The sequence below is a fragment of the Euprymna scolopes genome, chromosome 14 (assembly GCF_053919585.1).
Source record: "Euprymna scolopes isolate OS-2025 chromosome 14, ASM5391958v1, whole genome shotgun sequence".
In the NCBI taxonomy this organism is placed as follows: domain Eukaryota; kingdom Metazoa; phylum Mollusca; class Cephalopoda; order Sepiida; family Sepiolidae; genus Euprymna; species Euprymna scolopes.
This window is the reverse complement of record NC_136495.1, coordinates 152,165,738-152,188,094: the sequence shown is the minus strand read 5'-3', so window position 1 is coordinate 152,188,094 and position 22,357 is coordinate 152,165,738. Positions and strand designations below refer to the sequence as shown.

The 22,357-nt window shown below is 34.4% G+C and overlaps 1 pseudogene; it reads right to left on the bottom strand.

Annotated features, from left to right (window-relative positions):
- Positions 1-21,018: 21,018 nt before the first annotated feature.
- On the bottom strand, positions 21,019-21,135 carry LOC145293608 (5S ribosomal RNA; annotated as a pseudogene).
- Between the last annotated feature and the right edge of the window lie 1,222 nt (positions 21,136-22,357).

Genomic DNA, 22,357 nt, shown 5'->3' with positions numbered 1-22,357 from the left:
TAGAAATACACTTTAAATACCATAACACTAGAAATACACTTTAAATACCATAACACTAGAAATACACTTTAAATAACACTACACTCTACAAAATTGTTCGCCATCACTACTCAAATGGCATCAACAAAATACTATTCTAGACAGATAAAATTAATCTAATCTTTCTAAGATATTAATCCACAAAAATAATGAATAACTCTCAAATGATTATTTGCAAGTTAAAATATATTTTCGTTTTCACCTTTAAAATTAATTCTTTTTATTAACTTTTTTGAAATAAATTTTCTTCCCTTCCATTCTCTTTTGATACTTGTTTTCTATTTCCCATTTTATATATCTCTTGCACTCCTACAGTACATGAGCAGTAATGAAAATACCACTGCCGTAAAAAAACAAAAAAAAAACACATGGCGTAAATATAATTAAACCTTTCAAACATATAATTTCTTCTGTTATTTAATAACTAATTTCATAAAATATTCTTGGCACTACATCAACATATTCAACATTACAATAATAGATAGAACAATGCTTTCTTGCTCTTACATGTTCGTTGCAATTCCTTTTATATTTACTTTATAAATATTACATATGGTGTTTTTTCTGAATATGTGTAGTATACATATCCCCAGTCGTTAGGAAATAGGAAAAAATGAATTGTGTTGAGGAAGAAACGAACAACGCGTTTATTGAATTAAACGAACTAGAATTTATTTCGTGAAGAAACAAATGAAAGAAAAGGGTACAGCACGTGTTTAGTTTGGCGTGTGTCTCTCGCTGTTAACTGGTGAGAAGGAAAGTCTTTTGTTGTAGAGAGAAATAGAGAGAGAGAGAGAGAGAGAGAGAGAGAGAGAGAGAGAGAGAGAGAGAAAGTTAATCCAGGCCATGGAGATAGAAAACGTGTAAAGTGTACGTACTGTCTGTTGACTCTTGCCCCACACATAGTAGCAGGTGACGTGAGGCGCGCGGGTGCGCGCGCCGCGAAAGGAGCCGGTTGGTCCGTGGACCTCTCAGGTCGGAAGCCGAATTGCAAAGAGAGAAGCAGTTTATGTCTCTTGCTTTTATAGTTGTTTCCAATGGTCTTTTGCGCATGTGTGGATTTACTTTAAAGGGGAACTGACGTTGCCCATGTGTGCGTACGTGTGCGCGTATGTGTGCGTACATGTGTGTACGTTAGCGTGTGTGTGTATGCACATGAATGTAAGTGTATGTACGTGAACGTGAATATATGTACGTGTGTGTACGTGCGCGTGTATGTGTGTGTGCGCGCGTATGTGTATGACAAGACAAATGGCTTGAGATGTGAACGCGTGTTTTTGTGCGAGACTAGAAGGGCTCGTACATATGTTATCAACTTTCTACGATCGCTAGTTCATTTGCTTGTAACACATTTAAATAAATATTAATAAAAAAGTAAATGTGAACGTCTTCAAAATGAGAAAACAAAATAAAACTGCGGCGAGTTATTTGTTTTGTTTTCTTTTTCACTAAACAATACAGACATGAAGAATATATCTGTTTCATTTTTTTCCTGTTATAAATAAAAATGGCGCTGTGTGGGAGAATGTACTATTTTAAATTTGTCAGGGGGGGGGGGCTTTCTTCATTTATTATCTGATCGATTGTTTGACAAAAAATAACATGATCGCAAATACCCGTATTTGCCTTAGTAAATGTGACGATAATGATTGTTAACCAACTTAAACAAGCACTCTACATATTACGATTCGAATGGTTCCTTTTTCCCCATTTATACCCTAAAATAATCAAAAACTAAACTAACCCTAACATATTTTTTTTCTACACAGTGATCACCACTTATCAAGGCCCGGAAGCCACTCAGGGATAAGGATTATTGCAAGTACATTACGTTAGTGTGGAGATTTGATGAAGTGTTTACTTAAGGGGGCGGTTCATTAGGAATTTGTTAACGTTGGACTTGAACATATCCAAGTTGTAGTCCGGTGGGAAGCAAAATGTAGTAGGCAAAAAAAAAAAAATCAGGAACACAGATAGGAAATAGTCAGTATCGCCCACCTTTAGCAGAGAGGGATTGGCTGTAATAACCGTAGAGAAAGAAGGAGACACACACACACAAAAAAAACCTCCCTTCTCGCAGACACGTTGTTCGTCACAAAGAACAATCCAATCACCAGAACCACCTACACACAATCTGCAGGACACTGCCTGACTGCTTTCCAGCGTCATGCCTTTATAGCGGCCGGGAATTATATATTTGCATAATCGCACGAGAGCAGACGCGATTATACGAGAATTGCATGGGGTCAACGCTAATAAAAACCCATGGACGCCATCTTGGAACTCTCTCTTCCGCTCAGCCCGAAACACAACAGACGTATCCGAGGTAAGCTCTCTATTTCCCCTCATTTCGGTTATTGCTAATTCTGCTACACATATATTTAACATAACCTAACATGACACTTCTATAAGCCGAAATCAAGCCGAAACTAACCCTAACCTAAATTTGCAAGTCTGTTTACTTCTGTTCATATTACATAGAGCAAGAGTCTCCAAACTATGGCCCGCAGGCTATATCTGGCCTGCTAAAATCTTCAATCCGTTCCACAGATCTCTTATGGAAAGCGTAAAAATATTCAGAAATTTTTTTTTTTTTAAATAGAAATGTGTGAAAATAGTGTTAGCTGTTTTTCTTTTTGTTCAGAAAATGATTTTACAAATGAGGTTTTGAAGGATCAGTTTCATTTAACAGCAAAGTTAATGAACAAAACCGTATAAGACACGCTCAGGTAATTTTCTTTTTTCTTAATTTGGCCCACCTGAAAAATCATCAGTATGCCCCACCCCCGTTCGAAAACTTTGGATACTTCTGATCTAAAAGCATTTGAACAAACTAAAATTACCCCCCCCCTTCAAAATATTCACACATACTGATCCTCCATACTAAATTGCATCCTGGGAAACGCCGATAATGGGTGATACTAGTATGATAGAGCCAATACTCTATCGATTATTATATTTTATGTAATATATAGAAGTGATTTCAAAAATAAAAAAATTACTAGACGTACCATCTAAATAAATATGCGATGTTGAGTTTTCTAAGAAATTTCTTGTTCCAATATCATATTATTATGCATATTTCTTTCTAAGCAAAACAATTTCCGTTTTTCTGATGTGTATACGTATGAAAAGGTTCGCTACTGACATAGTAATAATTGATTTTTTCTGCATAACGAAACAGATCTGTGAAAAATAACTGAAGTTTTTATATGCTGAACGAACTGTAAGAAAAAGAAATATTTGGAACTTGGAATGTATACAGTTATTTTTTATATATATGCTCTGTTATTATTTTACTATTGTTATACATTGACCTTCTAAATGAAACAGATAGGTGAAGAGTGAAATGTAATTGAAAAAGCGTATTTTACAAAAATAACACACACACACTTATATATATATATATATATATATATATATATATATATATATATATATATATATATATAAATTATAATAAGTTTACCAAGGTAATCAAAATGGTAAACTTAAAATATATTATAAATATTAAAGAGTTAATATTTACAAATAAAGTAATTTCAACAGGATGTAAAAGCTCAATAAAACCGAAAAGGAAATAGAGCTTATAATATAAACAAATGATTAATAAAACATGTTAAAAAACATCTTAAAAAAGAGTTAAAAACATATTTAATTTTAAAAAGGAAGCACAAGATAAATGGATGGTTCTTAATCCGCGGAGTTTCGAAGAAATACTCTCCTTCTCATCAGAGGGCAGGAATTAGCAAAATGCGGGATCGGATTTTGCATGTAAAAGTATTTAATGAAACCACAAGTAAGTCACAGATCTTACTTGGTTAAAAAAAGGGTGAGGTAAGGGGAATAGGAAGTAAAAGAAAAAATGATAAAAAGATTTCACATTAATGGATAGTCCGGTTAAGGGTAAAAAATCCAAGAATGGTAAAATCCAAAACGGTCGAATTAAAAAAGCTTCCAATCCAACAGGTAAGTTCCAAATGGTCCAAAATGATCCAAAAGGCACAACTCCTTGGAAAAAAATCACAAATGGAATGAATTCAAAATCATTAAAAGAAAAGTTCAAATGTGCACAGAAAAAGCACGTCTGCCAAGGCCGGGAGAATTAAGTAAATTAAGGTTTAAAAAAAAACAAAAAGAAACGGTGAAAATTTAAATTTGAAACGCAAGGTCAAACTGACCCAGACAAAATGCGCGAAAGTTAGCGTTAATAATTAGGTCAACTTAAATACGCAAGTGAAAGTGCCAGAATGAAATTAAGAACCACGAGTCAGAGAAACAGGTAAATGGCTAAGTTTATGAAATGGGGCGTCTATTATATTAAGGAGAGTAAAAAAAAGTGAATATATATATATATATATATATATATATATATATATGTGTGTGTGTGTGTGTGTGTGTGTGTGTGTGTGTGTGTGTGTGTATTTCAGCAGCAGCCAAATGGCGTAAGGTGAGAAGCGCTGACTGTCGCCTAGATGGTCGAGTTTCAATCCTAGCTTGAGGTAGTTACTGGTCTAGCCGCACTGATGAGCTGTGATACAGCAAAACAGTACTATATGTGGATGACTATATATGTGTGTGTGTGTGTGTGTGTTTGTGTGTGTGTGTGTGTGTGTTTGTATTTATATTTATATATAACCAGCAGGACCGATATCCCAGCATTTATATTGTAACATGAAATATGATATAATTTAAAATTAAAGTATTAATTCTGAAAAAAAAAAAAAAGAAAATCAGAAAAAAAAACCCATTTCACTGTGAGTAATTTAGGTGTATTAATATGATCAATCCATGTTTTTGAGTTGACAGGAAAAATATAAAATAATGATTTAATTTAATAAATCAAAATGTCAAGTCTGACACTTCGATTTATTGAATTAAACCATTATTTTACTGTCAACTCAAAAAATTAAACCATTATTTTACTGTCAACTCAAAAAATTAAACCATTTTTTACTGTCAACTCAAAAAAATAAACTATTATTTTACTGTCAACTCAAAAAAATAAACCATTATTTTACTGTCAACTCAAAAAATTAAACTATTATTTTACTGTCAACTAAAAAAATTAAGCCATTATTTTACTGTCAACTCAAGAAATTAAACCATTATTTTACTGTCAACTCCAAAACATGGATTCATCGTATTAATACACCTAAATTACTCACAGTGAATACAAAAAAACTCATAAAAGAAATTATTTAAATGTAAGTAATTTACATGATTAAAATAGTATTTTTATGTAAAAATTGTTTTCAATCAAACAAAATAGGTTTCTCTGCATCAGAGGTGACTGGGCTCCCCCTCACTCCTATAGTGTAAGTAGGGGCTAACATGATTAAATCCTATTTCAATCACCTAAATTACAGTGAAATGGATTCGGTTGTAGCAGAATTAAGCTCATCTTCACCTTTTGACCGTAAGGGAGCTGACACACTTATACCAGATATTCGGATTCTGCATGACTGCTTCCAGGTCCAGACTCATTGACATCCCTTGCACTGTCATCACGTGAGCATTGTACTTCTGGAGTAAGTAGTAGGATTCTACAGAAAGGAGTAACTTCATGTATTGCTCTAGAACAATGGCATGCAAACTAAATAAGTCTTGCTTTGATAATAGATGGTGCAAAAGGAAGTTCGGCCTAAAATTGTTGTTGGGTCGGATGGGTCTTTCATGAGAGATTTAATAAATAAATAATAAACTAATAGTCGAAAGGATCATTGGCATAAATGGCGCAGTGGTTAGAGTACTGGGGAAAATTAATTGTAAAAGTGATATTCTCTTGAAGATTGAAGGTTCAGTCCTCAGTGACCGAAAAATACATTTGCGAATGACTTAGGAACTCTATACAATCATAGCTGATGGAACAAGAACAAGACCCCCGTAAATTCCCGAGTTCGACAGAAACATTCCCGAGTTCGACAAGATACACCTGAAGAAGGTCGGAGGTTACATCGACCGAAACGTTGTGAAAATCACACTCAAGATGAGAACAGTAGTCCGATGAATCCAAATAACACGAATAAGCAATTCTCATCTCAAAAATTCAGAAACGTCAAATGAATACAAAAATGACATACTATGCCATTCTAAGAAGAAAACCGACTGCACAAAGAATGTAAAAATAAATGTGACACAAAAATATTTGTGATGTTTTCAGTGACGGAGAAGTGTTTCTTGACTGAGGCACTTATTATTGTGTTTAGATCAAGTGGATTCCTTATTTTTTTGGTTCCTTTAAAAATTATGTCGGTAAAACTAATTTGTTGTTTTTATGAAATCTATGGATAAAATAGTTTTAATTTTATTTTTTTATTTATTTTTTTTGTCGTTTTTATCCCATATTTATTGTGAAAATATTCAAATTTATGAATAAAGATTAACTGGTGTCAGAGGAAAACAAAACTTTTTAACTGTTTTACTGTAATTTCTGGTGGAAATTACTTTCTTAGTTCGCTAGGAGGGCGATTTGGCGGGGGTGGAGTATCGATAGCTATAAAGGAGAGTATGTTTTGTAAGAAATAGATAAAAGCAACATGTTTTATTAAAATATTTTACCAGTCGGCATTGGTGATGCTGCTGGTGAACTAAGATGTCACGTAAATAGATTTAAACTCATAGTTAAACAAGGAAAAGGTTTCTGATAATTATCCCAAGTGTATTTCTGTATTCATTATTAACATAATCGTGAATATGGCCCCATCCTAAGAAAAAAGAAAGTTTGCGTCGCAATGGGAGTCGTGAAAATATTTTGTTATTGTTCTTAAGTAGAGTTCGCCGAGAAAGATACTACAAATAACTACTATAAACAGAATGGAAGAAACACGGATAAATAAAGTGCAATCTACTAATTCCTGTGTTTCTGTTCGTTAATCTTATTCTTGTATTCTAGAATAGGAAAGTACATGCTGGAAAATTATATATTATTGTTTTATTGGAATCCTTTGAGATGAGTAATTTGTATATTTGTTATCCTCATCTTCATAGTTATTGCTGTTTCACTACCTTTCGGCCAACTAATCCTCTGGCCTTCTTCAGGTGGTTGTTAGCCGCGATGGGATAGAAATACTGAATCTCTTAACTGTATCCTAAGTAATTACTGCCTTCCATAGTTGGTTTTGTCTCATCACGGTTGGTCAACTAATCCTCTGGCCTGCTTTGGGTACCGTTATCTTCAAACAATGCTCGCCTAGAACTGTAGAGATTCAACGCCCCTATCCATTGTGCCATGAAGGGCAATCAAGTTTGAATTTTTTAGTCTTATAAATCCAAGTTTTCGTTCTTATCTGGTCTTCTACCGCCGGGTCCGTACCGAATGGTGTTATATATTATTTTTAGTGTAATCATTTGCGATGAGTAATTTATTTATTTATTTGCGGACCGTTATCCTCAATGAGGATAACGGTTCGCAAATAAATAAATATGATGATGAAAGTGTAAAAAATCAAAATGGGGTTACGAAACACAAACGTAAGTAACCAAAGGACCTAGAACAGAAAGGCTATTACATTTATATTGTTACTGAAAATTGTAACAGAATTGTAACGAAATTGTAACAAAAATTGTTACAGAAATTGTAACAGAAAGGCTATATTGTTACAGAAAATTCTATAAAGAAATTGTAACGAAATTGTAACAAAAAATTGTTACAGAAATTGTAACAGAAAGGCTATATTGTTACAGAAAATTGTAACGAAATTGTAACAAAAATTGTTACAGAAATTGTAACAGAAAGGCTGTATTGTTACAGAAAATTCTATAAAGAAATTGTAACGAAATTGTAACAAAAAATTGTTACAGAAACTGTAACAGAAAGGCTATATTGTTACAGAAAATTGTAACGAAATTGTAACAAAAATTGTTACAGAAATTGTAACAGAAAGGCTATATTGTTACAGAAAATTCTATAAAGAAGAACAAAAATACGAAATAAAGTAAATAAATATATGAGAACAATAATGAAGTCATCTACTAAGGAACATTATTCTGCAATTCTGGAACGTATTTTAAAAATGTCTCAAATCGTCCCAGAGAAAAAGGAAGTGATCAGTATTTAAGTCGTAAAAGAAAGAGTCAGTAGCAAGTTTGTAAAAAAAAAAAAATCAAATAATGACGGCGGTATCAAGAAAAAGTATCTTATGAAGATTATTTCCCGGTGTAAGGTGGGGGCTAAGTTTAGGATGTTGACAGTAGATTTTTGCATGAAAGTAAAAATTATTTCGACTTCCTGTATGTATTATTATTTTAGAAGCGATGATAAATATACAAATTACTGAAAGCGAACGAAACGGACACATGCATGTTCGCATGTATATCCCCGTCAGATCTTTGTAACTCTTGCAGGGAGTTGTCAACGTCCTCCTAAATACAGCGCCTGGAATTCTCAAAATTGTCACCCATCTGATACTGACCAGGCTCAATGTTGCTTAACTTCAGTGATCTGACGAGAACTGGTGTATTAACTTGATTGTGCCGTATATATTGCTATTATAGAAGTTCAGATCAACATGGTACATGACGTCCTAAGTAAGGAAAGCTGATCAAAGCGAAAAACAAAAACTACTTAATTTTCATGGGTTTTAATAATTATAAACCACGCATTGGATTTCTTTTTGACATTTTGAATTTTTAATTTAAATGTATAACATTGTTGGGAAATATAAAACTGTTTTGATGAATGAATATGTCCTGAAATTGCAGTTCAATGTTCAGCTATATTAGAGTATTTCTAATTTCGATTTCTTTTTCGCTTGTTACCTCCCCCATCTTTTTGCTTTTTCTTTTAATTGATTTCTTTGAAGAAAATGTTTACACTTTTCAAACCATAATCCAATAAAGCAAAAAATCAATTTTGTAATAAAATCGATAAAATTTCTCACGGAATGTCAAATTATTTCTCCTAAATATTTTCGGGTTATTTTTGTTTTTACAAAGAAATAGACATGATATGAAATAATATAATTTATTTACATAAATTTAGGTATGAGCATATTTTTATATATTTGAATGCATAGCATTCACCTCTAAACTAATTAACTGATCATTATGAATATTTGAACACAGCTACTAGACATGATGCTGGGTAATTTAAGCTATATTTATTTTAACTGGGGGGGGGAGCCCTGCTTTGCCCAGTCGTAAAATACGTTTATATATAATATTTTAATTAGTCCAGATTTCGTATATATTATAGATCATGATTAAAAATTGAAAATAAAAATAAACTAAGATGAATGTACAAAATGTATAAGGATTTTTTTTCAATTTTTATTCATTTTTGATCCCTTAAAAACTATTTTAACTGGCTATAGATCCATAAAAGAACGGTCTTTAAAAAAATCCCATTATTTGTGGCCCCTTGCGCCACTCTGTGACTTTTAGTTTCGGAGGAGATAGAGTTTGAAAATATGGAGACAGACAGACAGACATATCTTTTATATATAAGATTTAGTTTTATGCAGAAGGGGTAAACAGGAAATTCAGGTTTTTGAGAACATAAAAATTTATCATATATAATCGTATAGGTATAAGAACCCGACTGCTGACTAGGCAGTTAGGTTTCGATTCTCAGCATAAAAAACACTTACCATATCTAGCCACACTGAAAAGCTGAAACAGAGGCCTATGAATGACAATGTAGATATATGGCAAGTATAAAGTGGATCTTGGGTTAACTTCCATCAACCTTGTAACTCACTGTTCCTTTATTTTCTTCCTTTAGTTCTCGCATTCCATGAGTGATATTTCAGACAAAGGAGGAAGAATTACTGTTTTTTTAGGTTAAAAACAATCAATTTAACATATCCTTGGATATTTTTTGTCTTAAAGTAGTATGTTTTTAGTTATCTTTTTACATAAAGTGGCTTAATGTTCTGCTTCCATGAAAAATAGCAAACCAAAAAAAACTGAAAACTGGTGACCGAAATTGAATTGAACTCGAGTGAAATTTTGATGAAAATCCTTTACATGATTTTGATTCTAGAAAGTGTCCAAAATTTGAAGCTTCAGGGTTTTTTAAGAAATTGAAATCCAAAGAATCTTGATTATGTAATGTCTGTTGACTGTAGATCAAATTTAATGCAAATATAAAATATTCAGATTTTTAAATATAACGTTGTATCTATATTATGACCCACAAGACGCTTTTAGATCAGATGTGTATGTATATTTTGTGTGTATATGTACACAGATGTATGCGTGTGTATATGTGTATACATGTATATGGTGTATTGTTATATTTTGTATTCTTATATTTTTTATATTTTTTATATGTATGAAAAAATATACTGAATGTGTGCATTCACGTCTGTGTATTTGTGTATATGTATACTTTCGAAATATGCTTGTGTAAAAATTGGAAATATCTTTTTATCCCTACTGAGTGGCCGTTTAGAATTGTTGACCGCCTTAGAAGTTGACTATGGTTAGTGAAGCCAAATTGGCGACATTCTTAAGTATTTCCTAATAGTATACTGGAGAATGGATACTTAATTTTAAAGTAATAAAAAGAATAAAAATAAAAATTGTCCCTAATGAAGTTAAGATGAGATTAAATAAAAGCATGGATAAAAAGATGGATCAGGGGCATGTCCTTATTTATCCTCTCGTAGACCAACCTCCATACCCCTACTCCAAATGAGATACTTCTGTGTGTCCTCCTCCCTAATCTAAGATAAGATTCTGTTTTTGTATAAGAGAATGGTTTTGTATCTTGAGTGAAATTTCAAGGGAAATTTTTGGCCTGAAGACGTAGTCTCCTTAAAACAGATGATTAAAGAAACATGTATGCACATATGTAGACATTAATGTCTGTATAAATAAATTATATATATATATATATATATATATATATATATATATATATATTATGGAGAAACAATAAAATTGTCACCCTAGATAAGACAACATGATTCCATTTTTGTTTGATGAGCGCGATTGGAGATGCGCCGTTGCACAACTCATACTCTCTACTGATCAAAAGTCTGACAACAGAACCATTGCCAGCACCCTCAAAATGCATCGCTGGATTGCCACAAATAATAGATACATGCCCAACGTGATGAAAATAAAGTCTCCAGCCACGGTTATTTTCACTCATATAAATTTTAAGGTTTTAATAATCAAAGAAATATTATATAATAAAGCTTTAATTTTAAATGAAAACTAATTTAATGCAAATAAAGTATTCTACAACAACTATAATAATTATGATAATAATGATAATAAATTTTGTTATGTTTTGTCTGTGGACCCCCAGAAATATTCCATGCACCCCTATGGTCCATGTGGACCCCGGTTGAGACCCCTGATCTAGACGGTTCAACACCTGAGGGCATGCCCAGGGTGATAAAAACAAAGTTTTCATCCTAGGTTCTAGTATTTGGTGTGGTTTCAAGTGAAGGCCACAGCGTGCCACCTCATATCTTCAAAGTCGGCTTGAAATTCAACACCAAAGTGTACTTGGATGTGTTGAGGAGTGTGGTGATCCCCTGGTGCAATCAGGTGGCCACTGGTAGACCCTGACTGAAGCAGCAGGGCTCGGCACCGGCCCAAATAGACCCAGGCTTGGCTTCAGGAGTGCTATGACTTTGTAACCTCCTTCACTGGTCCCCCTCCACCTCTGACCTGAACCCGCTGGGTTCATATGGTCATATGTCGAAAACATCACTACCATGACCTCTCACAAAACCAAAGCCAGTCTGATAGCTGGCATACACCTAGTATTCGCTGAGCTCCTGCCAACGCTTGTCGGAAAGGCATGCTCCAAGTTCCAGACCCGTATCGAGGCAGTGATTGAGGCTGAAGGCAGCTACATTGAATATATGTCGGCTCTACTACATAATCAAGTTACCTGAATTAATTTTTTCAATAAAACTTTAAAAATAAAGCGGTAGTGTTGTTTTCTTTAGGGCGACAAATATATCGTTCCATTCTACACACACACACACACACACACACACACACACACACATATATATATATATATATATATATATATATATATATATATATATATATATATATATCGATTTGTAAAAGTCAATAATCCTTTATGTTAAGTCCACATTGATCTTCTTTGTCTTCTACATCATGCTGACAGTAGTGACATTTTTTGCACCATGTGATGTTAGATGTAGAATATTCTACTCTTCTTTGCACATAAAGTAGGAACTGAAATTACTCATAATTACATGAATCAATACTTCTTAAATGATTTTTCATTTTATTTTTTAAATAATTTGTCTTCTCATCTTTTGTATAATTTTCTAGTTATGTTCAACCTATCCCTCTTAAAATGGAGTGTTATGTTCTTTTCTATTAACTTAATAACATCATATGCTTTGAATTGCATGAACATTTTATTCTAAGAAATGAGTAAAAATGTTAAATACTTGTGGGTGAATATATATATATATATATATATATATATATATATATATATATATATATATATATATATATATATATTGCTATTTAATATAAAATTAAGTATGTCAACGTGCATGTGACAAATCCATATTTAATTCTGTCTTGCTATTCCGTTTTTTATCCTTGCCCCACGTTCTTTATGTGCATATTAGTTATTTCACTTCAATTTTTTTCTTAAAATACTTATTTCAGCTAAGAATACTGTTGCTATTGGGACCCCAAAACAAAAAACTTTAATATCGACTTTTCTATTTCTGTTATCAAACTAATTATTTCTTACAATTAATTACTTATCACAATGCTTCAATATAGCAGGGTTGTATATATTTATGAGTATATATTATCATCTAATGTATATATAATTATGTGTTGATATATTTGATCGTCTAGTGATGAGAGTATGAACAGGATACATACAACAACAAAAAAAGGGGCGGATAACTGTTCTCTTTGGAGGTAGTTTAGCCAATTTTGAAAGATAACTGGTCCATTTTTGGTCTTGTTTGACGAGAAGAAGCAAAGAAAATTCATCTGAATGAATCAACAAATCTCTGGCTGTCTTTTCAGCAACTTTATTACAGATGTTTCCCTCATTGGAAAGATGCTCGTTGGTCCTATGTTACTTACATTGGATAGATCTTTTTACCCCTTTCTCCCCCAGGTTCTTCAAGCTATTATGACCAGTTGACTCCTCAATTTTAACTCCTCTCCAACAACCCAACTCTAACTGAAAACTGTACGCGTTTCAAAATCTATCTTGCTATCATTAGCACTACTTTGCTTTTACATAATTCATAATGTTTATCTTACTATTCCTAAGTTGCTCGGTTTATAAAATTTACAATAAAGTTATTGTAAATGAATATTTCATTCTAAAATACCTATTTTAGGTGACATTCCATTTAGACTTACGCAACACAATCATAATAATAATCAATCAGGATTATCTGGCTTTGCCCCAGTACGCTCATATATGGCAATACTAGGTACAATATTTTTCATTTTTCATTCTAACCTCCACTTATGTGTGTGTTTATACTACATACTACAAAGGGGGCATTATTTCTTAGAATACACCTCGCATCCCTATAAAACGGCATATTAGTCCAACTACTGAAGCATGGCACGTAACGTCGGTTTGTTTTTTAAAAGTTGTGAACACAGAAGTTTATTTAAAACTAAAGACGATCCTTAATAGTTTGCACTGAAGAGGGACGCTTTTAGCAGATAAGTTTTGAATTTGCGATATTTTCTTTTTATTAAATGCCAATGTTCATATTAATTATATTTATTTAAGTTTTTAAATTATATTTTTTTTATTTGATTGTATTACTAAATGTAAAATAGGTTTTACTATAGAATAAATAGATCCGACGATTCTATTTATTTTCAGTTAGTGTGAGAGGAATCTCTTGCCATACTTTCCCCTAAACATGTCAATTGAACTTATATTAAGTACAATACTTATTATTTATTTATTTATTTTATTCATTGACGGCGAGTAGACAATGCATTGTGGATGTGTTATCGGCAGCTCCCCTAACTCTCTCTTGTCCTTATTTGTCTCTCAGTCCTTATTTACAATGAGTGGTTTTTCTGACAAACGGAGAAGAAAAAGCTCTATTCCAGGCCGGCAGTAATTTTGCATGAATAGTGGCCTGAAATGTCAGAAATTTTCTGTTCCTATGTCTATCCTTGTGGTCATGTCACTAATAAGGGTGCTGGAGGTAAACGTTTTATCTGGGCTGACGTTATCTGCCTGAAACTCAGGGACCCGAATTTTGGAATAACCACTAAGGAGGCTATCCTATTAGCAGGTGCAAAGTACTGGGGCTGCTGTATTGCCATTTGCTGAATGGATTCTGAACCATACAGTACAGTAACTTCTGGTAGGGCATCTCCATGCCATATTAGTGGGTAATTGTTACGGCTTTACCTTATCATATACTACAAATAAAATATTTCTTTGTTTCTTTTTCTCTCTTACTTTCCCTCTCTGTCCTGCTTTAAGCAAGTCTGTCGACCTGTTCAACAAATCCTAAAAATATCATGAACAGTCTCCAGAAAAAATACACGATTAAACCCAGAACTCCAACTTCCAATGGATATCCCCCACTACCATGTCTCCTCCACAAACATCAAGGGTCTACGTTCCAACTTCCAGAGGTTGAAATTCAGTTATCGGAGACAAAAACCAAACCTATTATTCCTAAGTGAAACTGTCATTGGACAGACTATTTCCCTAGATGAGTTCGTAATTAAAGGATACTTAGCATCCAAATCTGGCCCTCAAGATCGCCATCAGCATAGAATATTAAAGATGGCTTTCCATGTAGTAGGGACATCTCCAGAGAAGATCTTAATTTACCTTATATGTGCTTCCAGGGTGCACTTGCTCACAACACTTCATTTATACTTGCCCCCTATCGCCCCCATAACAGCGGAGTTATTATCTTTAAGAGCATATCTGAGAAAATTGACCACAACCTGTCTGCTCATCCTTTGGCTAACATTTACACCTGAGGAGACTTCAATGTTCACAAGATGGAATGATGAACCCACTCAAACAAGATGTGATGAGGAGAGGTTCTGTCACGATTTCTCCATTGTTTATGACCTCACTCAGATTGTTCACGAACCCATCCGTGTGCCCTACACTGACTGTCGGTATGCAAGCCTCCTAGAGCTTGTCCTCACAACTTGCCCTGAGCTATATTCATCTTCCATTCTGTCTCCATTGGGTTCTTCTGATCACTCGGTTCTATCAGTAAAGATAGAAACGAAATGTAATAAGTCCTCAGACTCCATTGTAAAGTATATCGATACTCTATGGCTGACTAGGATAGCTTCCATACATTTATATCAGATCTACCTCTGCGCTCCATGTTTAAAAAGAATGTGTCCTCTATAGTATCATACCTAACAAAATGGTTTATTGTAGGGATATACCGCTTCATACCCTAAAAAATTCCAACAAAAAACCTAACAGCCAGCCATAGTTCTCTCCAGAATGTGCTGCTGCCATTGTGCACAGAAATCATTTTTTCTATTGCTTTCAATGTAATAGATGTACTGAGACTAAAGCTGCTTTCAGGACTGCCAGCAACCACTGTAAAAGAGTAATAAAGAACACCAGAGAGTTGTATGCTCAGTCCTTAGTAGCTTAGCAGTGGCTTGGTTCCCACCAGTTTTGGCAAACAGTGTCCTGAACAGAAGCATGTGCTCTATCCCAACCATCATCAATGAACCTGAGGTAATCTGGTCAGCATCAGATAAAGCCAAACTCTTTGCCAAGAACTTTGCAGCTAATTCTACCCTTTGCGACCAAGGCTGTCAATCCCCACCCCACCCCATATTTCATCTTGCATTAGAAAGCATGCTATGCAACATACAACTATCTGTGCATGATATTGCCAAGCTAATCAAGAACCTTAATTCCAGTAAAGCAACTGGCCGTGACGGCATTTCAATTATACTGCTGAAAAGGCTTAAACCAGAACTAGCTCCCATATTTACAAAGCTGTTTAGGCGTTGTCTTAAGGAGAATTGTTTCCCAACACCCTGGAAAACCTCATCAGTAGACCTTGTATTTAAAGAATTCAGGCGATCGATCATCTTCCTCTCAGTACAGACCAATAAGTCTCCTGTGCATCCTAAGTAAGTTACTAGAGTCTGTGTTAAATACAGAAGTAGTCAACCACCTTAGCAAAAATAACCTTAGTGACATGCCATATGGTTTCCGTTCTGCTAGATCTATAGCAAATGTGCTAATGGTTATATCTTATAGGATGAGCGAATCTCACGACAATGACTTCCTTTCTAGGGCAATTACTCTTGACATATCAAAGGCCTTTGATAGGGTATGGCATAAAAGTCTACTATACAAGATTTCCAACTACGGTATAGCTGGAAATATCTTCTTAATTATTAAATATTTTCTGTCTGAAAGGTTCATTAGAGTAGTGGTTGATGGGCAGAAATCAGAAGCCCACAGTATTAGAGTAATACTGGTGTCCCTCAGAGGTCCATCCTAGGCCCAATTCTTTTCCTGATCTACATCAGTGTTCTCCCAAATCACATCCTTAAAATCATTCATAGACATTTATGCTGACGACACAACCATCTATGGCAGTACATCAAAGACTATAAACGACCAAGTTCTCTATCGTCTGATCTTGAGCCTGCGGTACAATGGGAAAAGAGGTGGCTGGTTACTTTTAATGCATCTAAAACCAAGCTTCTATCTTTTACATCCTCAACGCTATTATCCCCATCTGGCATCAATTGAAATGAATGGCTCTATGTTTTGACAAGCTTCTAGGCTTGACCTTTCTCCTGATCTGAAATGGAACATGTAAATCGAATCTGTTGCAAAGGTTCCTGGAAAAATGATGGGATCTTTCCATCGCTCCAGTAGATATCTCACTGCTGATGTAATTCTCTATCTATATAAAAGCCAGGTACGTCAAAGGATGGAGTATTGTTGCCACATCTGAGCAGGAGCTCCTAGAAAGATCTTATCCTGCCTTGACAGAGTTCAAAACAGACTTTGTAGCCTAGTGGGGGATGCCTTTTTCTCTTCCCTGCAACCTCTTTCTAACAGAAGAGATGTTGCGAGGCTGTCTCTGCCTTATTATTATTTTCATGGCAAGTGCTCATCTGAGCTCCAATCTATGATCCCCCCTCGTCAAACTTTCATGAAAAACACTCGTCTGGTTGAAACCATTATTAATAATTGTCCCCACTCTTTTTCTGTGCCTAAACCTAAATGTAGATTCCATGAACAGAGCTTCTTTCTTAGAACTGCACGCCTATAGAACTCTCTTCCCTTTTCCAGCTTTCCAGCTGACTACAATGTGGTTATCTTCAAGTCCAATGCAAACAAATTATTGTTGAATCGTCCCCTTAAGTTACCCAATTTTGAAAATTTCCACTACTAACGATTACTATATTATCTCATTGACTACTGTACACCCATTGACCCCCATCTTTGAGTGGCTTCCGAGTCTTGATAAGTTATGACTCTTTTGTAAAAAAAAACAAATAAATAACCTACAAGAACATTTTTTTTTTCTTGGTGGTCAGCGCTTATCAAGGCTCAGAAGCCATTGTACAATAAGAGTCAAAGAGTGTTAGGTAATCGGTGAAACAACATCATGATCAGTAATGGTGGAACTTGGATAGGGTTTAATTATATAAGAAGATAGCTCAAGAACTTATTTACATCAGACTTGAAACCGACCATGATATTGTAAACTGGGAAGCAGCCCCTTGGTATTGTGTTCCACAGACAAAGAGTTTTAGGAAATAAACTACTAATTAAATTTTTGTTTAGTTTTAGGCACAGATAGATGGAGAATGAGGGAAATTGTTAACAGTTGTTGTAGATAAACGAGTATTTGTTGTGAAAGTTTTACAGTGTGAACATAGACTGAAACTCAGTCGAAGACTTACCATAAAAAGTTACAATAGACCAAGGATAGATTCGCAACATCTCTTCTGTGAGAAAGAGGAAGTAGAGAGATGAAAATGTCCTCGCCCACTAGATTTTGAAGACGGTTTTGTACTTTGTCTAACTAAGAAAGGATACTCCTAGGAGCTTCTCCTCAGATGTGGCAACAAGAAGCCATTTTAAGATGTATTTGTCTTTTGTGTGCAGGTAGAGAATTGTGTTAAAGATGAGATGCGTCATTTAATCTGTGCATTAAGTGTGACGGACCAACTGACTTTTTATTCAGATGTATGGCTGTTTCTAAGAAAAATGCCAAATCTTGAATTGTACAAGTTAAAAATTCTGATAGCTTTATTTCAGTTCAAAAGAATATAAGAAACAATGAAACAAGTGGATATCATTGTCGATATTTAGAAGGGATAGGTCAGAATTGTGTTCTGTGGAATTGGTCATCTTTGGAAAAGCATCTGCTCTGGTTTCTCTCTTTCTTTTTATCTAATTCTGCCATCATTTATTGAGTGATAGCTACGGGGAAAATCAGATGGCACTATACAGTCGCATCAAAATGGAAAACTCCGAGACATACCGGAAGTGTAGCCATAAAATGATGTAATCCAATCATTTTTCTCTGTATCCTTCTATTTCTTTCTCCTGCTTGCATGCTATGCCTTTCAAAAAGAAAAGACAAACCTATTGTATTGTATCAATTGTCAGTTAGGAAAAAAAAACCTTCTTAGATATTTCTTTTCTTTCTTTTATCTAATTGTGACTGTTTGTGTTGTGAAGTTGTTTGTGCAAGCATTATGACACAAATATGAAGAAATAAATGGATGAAAATGATCTTATTTGGATGAACAATAATATATAATTCAATTGGAACTCATTATTGAGATGAGTTTTATTTATCAATTTATTTATTACGGAATATTATCCTCATCTTTATTAGTTTTTGTTTTATGACGTTTCGGCCAACAATTCCTCTGGCCTTCATCAGGTGGTAACCACGACAGGATAGGAACTCCGAATCTTCTAACTGCATTCTCAGCAATTACTGCCTTCCATAGTGGTTGTCATCTCACCACATTTTAGCCAGCTAATCCTCGGACCAGCTTTGGGTAGGATTGAAGCTGCTATCTTCAGACAATTCTTACCTGGAACCGTAAAGATTCAAAGTCTCTATCCACTGTGCAATGACTAAGGAGGATGAAGATTATAGTCTGCAATAAATAAATTAATAAATAATAACATTGTCTTAAACAATTTATAATTTGGAGAATGACTAAGAAATGGGATTTCAATTGCGGCTGGGTTGATATCAATAAGCGTACTACATTGAATCTTCCTGTTCTGTTGGCGTCTCGTCAAATGCAGGGGCAGATAATCCGTGCTTCAAGGTGCACAAGCTATTTACTGTTAAATATAAACATATTCAATTTCGTTTTAAATATAAACTATTTAAAAAATATTATAATGCGGTATGTATCCGCTTAACAGTTTGTATCGAATAATTCAAAGCGGGGGGGGGGCATCACATTGAAAATACTCCATTATGATGCTTGAAATAAAAGAAAATGCACTTATTTTATATTATAATCAAATAGTCACGTGTTTGAGATTTATATTTTCCTTACCTTCCTTAAGTGTTTTTGTTTGTTTATTAAGAGTCACCACTTAGCAAGGCCCGGGGGCAACTCGAGAGTAAGTATTTATGAGTGTCAGGTGAGTGGTGAGACATCATTCTGATTATTGGTAATGATGATGGATTGTTGTCAGACTTGGAAATGACAATGTTGTAGTAAACTGGGAAGCAGCACCAAGGTATTTTGTTCCACAGATAAATAATCATTATCTCCTTCTCCATCTATGCATATATAAAAGTGACCTAGTCAGTGTGTAAAACAGTCTCTACCAAACTACTTTTGGTCTAAAGACTTGAAACTTAATATTTGGACATGTGGAACAAATTTGATTTGTTTTCTAGCCGGTTAAAATAAGTGCTAAGTGGTCAAAATTAAAAATAATTGGAATTAGTAGGGAACTGCATCTTGAGAAGATTTTAAACGATGGCTTAAACCGGTCATTTAAATAGATAGGTCAAGAAGAATTTGTTAACTTCAGACTTGAAAGCGAGCATATTTTAGTCAGCTGAAATGCAACCCTGTGGTATCATGTATATTATAATCAAATAGTCACGTGTTTGAGATTCAGTTAAGGCATCTTACTTTCTTTCCTGATTTAGTGTTTTTGTTTGTTTATTAAGAGTGACTATTTCTCAAGGACACTTGAGAATAAGGATTAATGAGTGTTACGTAGATGGTGAGACAACACCTTAATGATTGGTAATAATAGTGGAAGTTTGCCAGAATTTGATTATTTAAGAAGACGCCTCAGCACTAATTTGTTTACATTCAACTTGAAAACGACAATGTTATAATCAGCTGGGAAGCGGTGCCACAATATTTTGTTCCACAGGCGTGTAGTTCTAAAAAAAACAAACTTTTCTCATAGACGTTTCGTTTAGTTTTAGGCAGAGATAGAAAAGGAAAATTCTTGACATTTGTGACTAGTCAACATTTTGTCATGAATGTGTTACAGGTTGGCACCATAGATTGAAGCTCTCTCGAGGGCATACTTAATGATAGAGCAGATATAGACTCGAAATGTCTCTACTATGAGAAAGAGGTCGTAAGGTGGGAAAAAAGCCTATTAGATTTCGAAGCTAGTTTTGAACGCTGACAATGCAGAAAAGGGTGCGCTGAGTATGTGCCATAAAGATAAGGATAATACAAGCAACGTCTCTTTTGTTAAAGTATTGAATATTGGTTTTATGTTTTGGGGAAACATTAATATAGTAATTTGAAATGTTAAGAATACATAGCATTGCTGAAACAAATAAATGCATGATTCTTATACAGGCTCCTTCAGTCTTTGACAGACTATGGATACCCACGTCGGGGTGGCTGTGCATGAAATCTTTTTATGGCAGGTGCGCAATCTCCAATCATACCTCTCATGAGCCGACATTGTTAAATGCCAGTGGTAAGTGAAGTGCATGTACAGGACGACTGGAAACAAATGCCGAGATAAGCAGAGAGCACATAGAGCGTCTAGAATTCCCAAATGGTCACCCATTTGGTACTAACCAGACTCAACATTGCTTAACTTCGGTGATCTGACGAGAACCGGTGTTTTAACGCGATTAGGCCATATATATAATTCTTATAGTAATAAGCAAATGTATGTGAATTAAATCGACCATTCAAGTTTGAAACTATTTAAACATGCACGCGACTGTTGCTTAATTGTGTTTAAATGAATAAAATGTATTTTAAATTTAAGTAACCTTTACTTTCTTATCTGTCTCTGTATATAGCACTAAAATGGGTGACCATTTGGAAATTCCAGGTGCTGTATGTGCTCTCCGCTTATCTCGGCATTGTTTCTACTTAGTCTTTAGCTTTTCCTTGCCACTGGACTCAAGCAATGCCAATTCAGGAGAAGTGTGGCTGAAGATTGCAAAACCCTTGCCTTACGATTAAATGCACAGTTACCCATTGTCTCCTGAAGTTGAGTGGAAGCATAGATCGAATATATAAAAGTAACCTTGCCTATCTGTATGTGGAACGGTCTCTACCACATTACTCTGTCAATCTTTAGTCTAAAGACTTGAAAGTTTATAAACAAATTTGATTTTGTATTCATCTGGTGAAAATAGTTGTTGAGCGGTCAAGATTGAAACAAATTGGAACTTAGCAGGCATGTCAGCTAAACATTTTATTTCTACGCATGCGCAAATGTACAATTATACATTTAACAACATTATCTTTTATGAACTTTATTCATATGGTAACGAATAATGCTAGGAAGTTACATGTTTTGGGTTCGATTCTAGCTGATGGCACTCAAGTCATATATATTTTTTTTTTTAACTTTTGAAATCACTTCTATATATTGGGTACAATATAATAACCAATAGAAAATTGGCTCTATAATAATAAATACGAAAACTGCATAAATTAAAATATATTCCAGCATATTTTACGACCGGGCAACAACAGGCAACCTACTAGTTCATGCATATACTAGCATTTCGAAAACAGAATCAAGAGAATATCTTTACCCCCTGATCTATGAAAGACAGATAACAAAATATATCCAAGATAATGGCAGAAACTCTAGCAAACTAGTCTGTAGTGGAATGGGGTCGTAAATTGATTTTTACATTTAATGCTACTAAGAGTAAGCTTCTTTCCTTTAACAACGATAAAAAAAAATCTTCTCAACCAGTGATTGCCAAGACAAATAACACTTTATTTGGAACCCAATCCGTCAAACTTCTCAGCTTAACATTCACAGATGACATGTATTGGAACAAATACATTCAGGACATTGCCACGGCTGCTGCAAAGAAGGTGGGATCCTCTACCATGCTAA